This window comes from Corylus avellana, chromosome ca3 (genome assembly GCF_901000735.1).
Source record: "Corylus avellana chromosome ca3, CavTom2PMs-1.0".
NCBI classification, from domain to species: Eukaryota; Viridiplantae; Streptophyta; class Magnoliopsida; order Fagales; family Betulaceae; genus Corylus; species Corylus avellana.
Genome location: NC_081543.1, coordinates 28143278 through 28152626, shown reverse-complemented (window position 1 = coordinate 28152626; position 9349 = coordinate 28143278). Strand labels below are relative to the sequence as shown.

The window sequence follows — 9349 nt, the reverse complement described above, 5'->3', positions numbered from 1 at the left end:
TTTGTATTTAATAATTATAGAGCTCAAATTTATTAACATTATTCATCTCAAATTTATTAATTATAATTTGAATTAAAAACATGGCACATGTGCAACTTGTATTTTTATTTAATAATTATCTTTTGATCATGTTACCACACAATGTGCTATTAACTTGGGGCGGAACTAAGTTATACCACGCCCCCCAGGCTATATGGTGGTCATTGCCCAAAATCAAAGTTGCCTTTTTTCATTGTCATATCTTGTTAAGTAGAGAGATATGGATCTCCTCCTATGTTAAATTGCACTATTGGAAGCTAAGTTTATAGCACCAATATTGTAATTAATGGTCTTTTAATAAGACTTGAGAACTTTTAAAAAAAAAAAAAAAAAAAAAAAAAAATTGTTCTTTATAATGCGTCCCTCGTTCATTGTCATTTCTTATTAAGTAGAGAGATATGGACCTCTCCAATATTGTAATTAATGAGCTTTTAAAAAGACTTAAAAATGTTACAAATAGGAAAAAAAAAAAAAAAAAAAACTAATTATGTTCTTTACAACATTTCCCTTGTTCCTCGTGCAAGTCCCCCAATTTATTTTAATCACATGAATCTTTTTAACCCCTCCAGAAGGCCCTACTCATCACCTTCCCAGAAGGACATAACCCCTCCAAGCTCACCCTATATAAACCTCTATCCATCTTCCTCACAAACCACAAGAGCTTACTCAATATCTCTCATTTCTCAAAATGAGTCTATGCAAGAACTTATTTATTTTCTTCTCCATTTTCATCGCTCTCTGCTTCGGTCTAGCCCATGCAGCTAGATTTGACATAATAAACAACTGTCCCTTCACAGTTTGGGCCGGGGCTGTGCCCGGTGGTGGCCGACGACTCGGCCGAGGTCAAACATAGAGCCTTAATGTTAATGCCGGCACCAAAGGGGCTCGCATTTGGCCTCGTACAGGGTGCAATTTTGATGCTTCCGGGCGTGGTAAATGCCAGACTGGTGACTGTGGCGGGCTTCTCCAATGCCAAGGCTATGGTGTACCCCTAAACACCCTTGCTGAATACGTACTAAACCAATTTAACAACTTGGACTTCTTCGATATCTCACTTGTTGATGGGTTTAACACTGGAATGGATTTTAGCCCCACATCCAATGGGTGCACCCGTGGTATAAGATGTACTGCTGATATCAACAGCCAATGTCCTAGCCAATTGAGGGCACCAGGAGGTTGTAACAACCCCTGTACCGTGTTCAAGACCGACCAATATTGTTGCAATTCTGGAAATTGTGGACCAACAAATTTCTCTAGATTTTTCAAGGATCGCTGCCGGGATGCTTATAGTTACCCTAAGGATGACCAAACAAGCACATTCACGTGTCCTGGTGGGACTAACTACAAGGTTGTCTTCTGCCCTTGAAGTAGTACTTCAAGAGGAAGGAAACTAGCTGGTGATATATAATAATATGTGATGCAATAAAAGCTTAAAGGCTTTGTGAGCACACTCTTACTCGTGTGCAAACGCCATAATATTACATATATAATAATATGTGATGCAATAAAATTAAGCTTATATGTCATGACCTCTCTATTTGCTTCGATTTTTATATATTTTTGATGAACCATGTTTGAAACTCTTTTTGTCAGTATTTCTTGTGGCTGGTGATGAAGATCAAGTATTTTCCAACTTTTATTACGAACATAAAAGTTAAACTATATATCCCAGTGTCGGTCACCTCAAAATATCAAAGTTTACCATATATTAGTACAAATTAATAAAATTTAACAATCATTGGAGTGTTTTTCTGGTCCAAGAATTTGTTATCAAGTGATTTTCTTGATGTCTAAATTAAACTATGAAGAAACTCTTGTACGGTAGTGAGATTCCTGCAAAACAAAAGTAAGGTCAGAGGGTCTTTTGTTGAAGCCGAAGACTCTCCGATGCTTAAGTTAGCATATTTGTTTGTAGATAAAAATATAATAAAAATTTTCCAATAATATTTATGAATCAATGTGTGTTGAGTGAGGTATGTAAGAAATGAGAAGAAGAGAGGGTCGTCAAAGTAAGAAATATACAAGAGAGAGAGAGAGAGAGAGAGAGAGAGAGATCTCGGGGTCTTTGGGGAAGGAGAAGAACCCCCTATCCTTCTCTCCTATCTCCTTTTATCCTCGAGATATGCTATAATCTAATAAAATCCCCACATTTTGCCCATCAAAATTCTAGGTGGCTAAGTGCCATTTGCCATCAACTTGGACCATGTGCCCTTTTACATCAACTTGGCAAATGCCTTTTTGCCACCTAAGATTTTGACTGGTAAAATGTGGAGGTTTTCTTTTTCTTTTTATCCTCAAGTGTGAAATTTGTGTGTAAATGTGCCGTCCAATGAGTGGTGAGAGTAATGTTATAAATAAGTGTAAAAAGAAGTGGAGCCCACTAGGAGATATTTCTCCCCAATAACAATTAAGATTTACTTTCTATACATTTAAAGCACATAATGTGTAGTCACATCATCCAAAGTGTTATGTTATTAAAACACATCATTTTAAACCTTCAAGTTATAAGGTTAAGCTATAGGTATGGTTCATATATATTAAAACTAACCCAAAAGGGGGGAAAAAAAAAACTTGAGCGTTCAGGGAAGAAACAGAAGTCTCAGGAGTTAGAGGATCCGCCTTTAAATATCACGAGGTAAGCAAATCGGACGGCTAGGATTAGAACACGTACCGAAGGAGATTAGGATTAGTGGGAAAATGTTTTCAAAAAATAAAAAATAATAACTAAATAAGAAAGAGAATAAATCTAAGAAAAAAAAAAAGTTGAATAATATTGCTTAATGTAAAGACTAGGGGTGGGCAGATTAACCGGTTACCGATTACCGGCCGTGTACCGGTTTCGACCGAACCGATATTAACCATAACCGATATATCGATATGCTTATCGGTTAAATTTTTTGTTCCGGTATGCTTATTGGTCCGGTTCGGTCAGGTTAGAAATTTCATATCGGTTAACCATTTAACCGATATAAACCGTTAAGTAGGGATGCCAAAACGACGTAGTTTTGGGATTATATATATATATACCTATGTAACCTTATCTTAGATCAAACCCTAAACCAAAAGAACCCATCTAATGTGCCGCTCCATGCCTGTCGCCCATCGCCATCGCCCATCTGCTATTCTGCTATTTGTTCTCGGCGATCTGCTCTATGTTCTCTACTATTTTGTTCTCTGTTCTCGAGTAACATTGCCCATCTGCTCTCTGTTCTTGCCTCTCGCATTTGCAGTCACAGTCTCGCCTCTCTCTCGCAGGTCAGTGTCACTCTCGGCTCTCTCCCCTCTCTCACTCTGGGCTTTCCTCTCTCCTCTTCTCAGTCTCTTAGTCTCTCACTCTCTCGCAACGCCATAGTTGTGGGTTGCCTTGAGGTTTGTGGTCGTCCGTTGCCTCCGTGAGACCCTGACGGCGTGACCTCGTCTTTGTGCTCAGAAATCGTCACCTCACTATGTTAGGTAATGTCTAGTATTTCCGATTTCAGGTAGTTTGATTTGTGGATTTGAATCTATCTAGTATTTGTGGATTTGATTTGTGTATTTCTGATTTGTGGATTGATTCTTGTCTAGTAGTTACGATTTGTGGATTGTTTCATGTCTAGTATTTACGATTTGTGAATTGATTCTTGTCTAGTATTTCCGATTTTGGTAGTTTGAATCTATGGATATTGATTTATAGGTTGATATTGCTGTATTTTTCATTTAAATGGTTTCATTTTCTGCATTAAAGTGTTTTTGATTGTTTTAAACTTTCTGATTGTTTTTGTTTCAAAATTATATATGAAGAGGCTCAATATATTTATGATGATAGTGCTCAATATGTTAGTTTTGTGAGACTCCCATTCAATATATTTATGATGAGTGCTCAATAGTGTTGTGTTTTGATATTATTTCGTTGTTGATTTGCTGGTGGTTGAGAATGATAAATCTTTTCGTGGCTTATTTTATGGTACCCACCAAATATTATAGGCTTATCTTATGGAAAAATGATGAAATTCGTTATAAAATCATAACACATTACACATGCATCTTGATTTGCACCATTAGGTGAAAAACTCAGTTTTATGAACACCATAAATCAGCAAATTAACAGTCTCATTAGCTAATTAAAATCATCCGTTAGTTTGAGTTTTAGTCATATCCCATAGGTCAGACATTGTCACATTAGCTAATTAAAATCAACCATTGCTTTTTTACTTCAGAAGTTCATATGGCTGCACCTCAACCTTCAACATTAGTTACTTCTTCTTGTCCCATAGACATAGATAATGAAGAAACCTTTGATGATATTGATGAATCTGTTGAGTTGGATACCCAAGGGATTAGATGTGCTAGTTCAAGGGGTTCTAAGGGGGCATCTCATGGTCGTACTCGTGGTCGACAACCCCCAATCCCTTGTAAAAAAAGATTAAGAACAAAAAGATCTTCAGTATGAGACCATTTTACTAAAGATATAAATAGTTCTGAAGATGCTCCTATTGCAAGTTGTAACTATTGTGGGGTTCAGTATAAATGTCATGGTACAAAAAATGGCACCTCTAGCATGTTGTACCATTTTAGAAAATGCCAAAAGTACAAAACCAAAAACAGATAGCTCTCAGTCTAAGTTCACTTTTATGGCCGAGCAGAGTCAGAGTGATGGTAGTATTGGTAATAACCTAATTGTTGGTAAGTATTCTGAAAAAGGGAGACACTTTGTGAAATGATCATTGTTACTGAATTTCCCTTTTCAATTGTGGAGAAGATGGGTGTTAAAAAAATGTTGAGGGTTCTTGAGCCTCGTTTTGAACTTCCTTCTCGCTATACAATGATGAAGGATTGTGTTAAGTTGTTTATGACCAAAAAAGAAATAATCAAAAAGAAGTTGTTGATGGCTGGTCAAAGGGTTTGTTTGACAACTGACACTTGGACTTCGATTCAAAATATGAATTACATGGTTGTAATGGGACATTTCATTGACTCTACATGGAAATATCACAAAAGAATATTGGCATTTCGCCAAGTGTTGGATCACAGGGCAATAACGATTACTAAGGAAATAGAGCAACGTTTGGTGGTATGGGGGATTACCCGTGTGTTGGCGATAACACTTGACAATGCAAGTGCTAATGATAAAGCAATTAGTGAGTTTGGTAAAAGAAATATGTCAAATAACGATGTTATTTGTCGCCATGAGTTTGTTCATGTAAGGTGTTGTGCGCATGTTCTAAATTTAATTGTGAAGGAGGGTATCAAGGATGAACATGATTCAATTGAAAGGGTCCTAAATATGGTGAAGTATGTGAAGGGATCCCCAAAGATTGGCCCTCTTTAAGTCTTGCGTAGAAAGGAGGAATCTTGGGTGTCGATCTTCCTTGACTCTTGATGTTTCCACTAGATGGAACTCTACTTATACCATGTTGGAGGCGGCACAAAAGTATGAAAGAACATTTAATCTTATGTTAGATGAAGATGCGAATTTTTTACATTATTTGAATAATGATAGTGGAGGGAGGGATGTGTTGGGGGCTCCAAATGAAGATGATTGGAATAAGGTTCGACACATTGTTAAATTCTTGCTTGTGTTTTATGACGAAACAATTCAGATGTCGGGTTCCTTGTACTCAACTTCAAACTTGTTTTTTGGTATTCTCCAAAATGTTTATCATTGTTTGAACAAGTATTGTGAAAGTGATGATTATTCATTGAGTAACATGGCAATGCAAATGAAAGTGAAATATGATAAGCGATAGGGAAATTTTTTGGCTATTACCCCTTGTTGTTTGTTGCTTCTGTGCTTGATCCATGTTACAAGATATCCGTATTGGAATTTTCGTTCCAGACGAATGTGAGTCTTGTAAAAGCAAAAGAAATTGTTGAGAAATTAAAGAGTGTCTTGGGCCGGTTATATGAACAATATGTTAAGAATGAAAGTGGGGCTAGGTTTGCAAATGAAGAGCGTAATTGCACAAGTTCCAAAGGTATGGGTGTGGGTACTAATAAGAAAGATGCTTTAGCTATTTACCATTCATTTCGGGCTTCCAAAAATATGATGATGTGTTAGATAAAGATAGAGCAATATTGTACGGAAGAGGTCGAAACACCAAGTGCCAACTTTGATATTTTAATGTGGTGAAGGGTAAATAAGGTAAAGTTTTCGGTTCTCGCCGAGATAGCACGGGATGTCCTGACAATTCCACTTACTTCTGTTGTTTCTGAGTCGGCGTTTAGCATCGGAGGTCGCATCATAGATCCTTTTCGAAGTTCTTTGGCTCCGAAAACAGTGGAAGCTCTTATTTGTTGTCAAAATTGGTTGAGATCTTCTCCAAATTTTCAGTATGGTGAGTCACTTTTGCCTGATATTGAAGATGAAGAAAGCTACAAGCTTGAGTCGGGTAATATTTGTTAATTTCAAATTTATTTATTGTTCTAATTATTTGATTAAATTATTTTTCCTAATCCTTTAAAAATTTCATTGTAGTAGAAATTCTGTCTAATTCCCTCACATTTGACGCGGATTAAGGCTTGATGGATGAACTTTGCAGGGTGATGTTTTGTTTAAAGTATTTGGTAAGTTTTTTGCATCTTATTTTTTTTCTTATTTGATATTTATTTCTTACTCTTTAATATTAATTACTAATAGCAATTCACTTTATTTATGTTTTGATTTGTTGGATTATTGAAGGAAGCAGATTTAAGGAATTGAAGATAATTCATGGAAATTATTGTGTAACCGTGTTGATGTTGATGTTTATCCATATTGATCACTGTCTTTATGTTTTCTCGCTTTTATATTTGTGTAATGGTGTTGCCCATGACTTATTTTCTTTTTACTAAGCGACTTTAACTAGTTAATACTTTGTTTATTATTCATTAATAAATTTTATTTTAATTTAGGTTCGGGTAGGTTTGATTTTTTTTTTTTAGTGATGGCATTGGATGGGATTTCTTTGCCTTTGGTGAAAGCATTTTTCATTAACTAGTTTTGTTAGTCTAATTAGCATTCATTATGTTAATTAGTCCATTTGCTTTGGAAAAATGTATTTTATAATATAAAAAAAAAAAAAAAGTTGTGGCGGATCAATATAAAAAGTTTTCAATTTTTAGTCCAAAAAACAAATATTTGGGTCTCAACAAAAAGTATTTGGGCCCAAAAATAACTCATTTTTAATAAGTTATTTTAGCCCAATAAAAAGTATTTGGGCTCTCAAAAGTCAAAAAAACTCATTTTTGGCCCAACAAAATAAATCAATATAAAGCCTACGGTTAAACCGGTTTAACCGAACCGTTTAACCGTGTACCGTTATAACCGATAATTTCGGTTAAAATTTTTATTGGTCCGGTATCGGTTAATAAACCGTTTAACCGAAAATTATCGGTTAATAACCAGTAAGAGCCAAAACTGAACCGTTTTGACCGTACCCAGGCCTATTAAAGACAGATAATTTAGCACGATGAAACTAGTTCGCGCTGCGAGTCTCCAATTAATTCCAAAGCCAATTCGACAAAGACATTTATCAAGTGATATTTTCAGGAAATGAGCTGCCTATCTTAACAACACAGGGTGGTGCATTAACGGACTTGTTGGCTTGTACTGCTCCTAGTCAGGCCACATGGTGGTGCATTAACCGACTTACTAATTTTTTTTGAAAAGTGAAAGAAAGTTGTTTTGTAATGTAAAAAAATGAAGTTAATTTTTTTAAAGAAAAAATGGAAGAATGTTTTGCCAAATGCTTTGGTAACTCCGCAATGACGCCCGTGGGTCTTTGCTTACCGACCCGGATCCTAATCTAGATTGCTTGGTAAAAGATGTATGCAGCCGGCCTAATTGGTAGGATGCTACTTATACTAAAATCAATGTGATAGATATGACCATATCATGTATTCATCAAATTCTCTTTTTAAAGGCGGATTTAGTTAATTAATGCAATCAGACAAAAATGCATTAAATTGACATACCAGCAGCCAAAATCTTTGAATGGATGAAAGGCTTCAATTAAAAAAATAAAAAACTATGAATATGGAGATAACAATATAATATTCAAGTATCGTTAGGATTCTCCACTCCTAGGGTAGCTTCATTATATGCAATCATAGCAGAAGATATGGAATTGTTTTTCTTAGTGAAGAACAGCTACTCAAGAGAATTAAGTGAGTGGTTAGGAAAAGAATCATGACCGGAAGGTTTATGTTATGCATTCACTTGTGAAATTTAAATTTGTGTTTTACATTGAAAAAAAAAAAGAAAAAAAAAAGAAGGTGGTTGATATATTTAAGTAGATCCAAACCCATTAGCTTAAGCCTTTGGGCTAAAAGTAGCATCCTAATACGTATATTAATTTATTCTTGTTTGACTCTTTTGGTGTTTCTCTCTCCCCTACAGTTTATGAGAAACAAGATTAACGAAAATTTATGTAGGAGTCGGGGCCTTCCGAATTGCGTGTTTGGTGATGGTTGAGATTGTTTGTTGGGGGATGAGTACTTTTGGCAATTGGCTAGAGGTATAGTGAGCTTGAATACTGGGATATTGATAGATAGAATGAAGTTACTTATCATCTTGGTATCTAATCGATGAATGCTACGGTTCTTCCTGGTCCTACATGAATTTTATTTTCTGTGTTTTTTTTTTTTTTTCTTCTCTTTTTCTGAGGGACTGGTAGGGTAATTTGTTTTTTTATAACACAATATCCACGTAGGACTAGAATAACGCTAAGAGAAGTACAGGGAGGAGGCCACTGTAGCATTTCTTGTATCTAACCCTAAAAAGCCCTTGTGATATTGATATAGATAAGGAGACACTATACTCACAAATTGATCATTGAGAATTATTGGGTCTTTAATTTGAATGCTTCCCAACTCCCAAATACTCACAAACTGATCATCGAGAATTATATATATATGGCCGCCCTGATACTGCATGTCTTTTACCTACAAATTAAGACATCTCTGATGATGCTAATTAGCAATCGTGTTTTATAGATCATCTGTATCTTCACAACATTTAAAAGAAGTATCTTCCTATGGCTGATGATGTAGATCAAGTATTTAAAAGAAGTATCTTCCATGTTTGAAACTTTCTATGACGGTATTTCCTGTGGCTGATGATGTAGATCAAGTATTTTCAAACTTTTAGTAGTCCAATCACTACAAAAAAAAAGGGGTTTTCTGACGTGTGCTACAGTGTAATTTTTTTGCCACCTCAGCAATTTTCTGTCGTGTTATATATAAAACGTCAGAAAAATTTTTCCTGACGTGTGAATAGTAACACGTCAGAAAATTGTGACGTTTTAAATGTTGGAGCGTCAGAAAAATATTACAAATTTGAAAAATTTAAAAA

General features: G+C 35.5%; 1 pseudogene; it reads left to right on the top strand.

Moving 5' to 3' along the window:
* The first annotated feature begins 676 nt into the window (after positions 1-676).
* LOC132175835 (thaumatin-like protein) lies at positions 677-1565 on the top strand (annotated as a pseudogene).
* The last annotated feature ends 7784 nt before the right edge of the window (positions 1566-9349 follow it).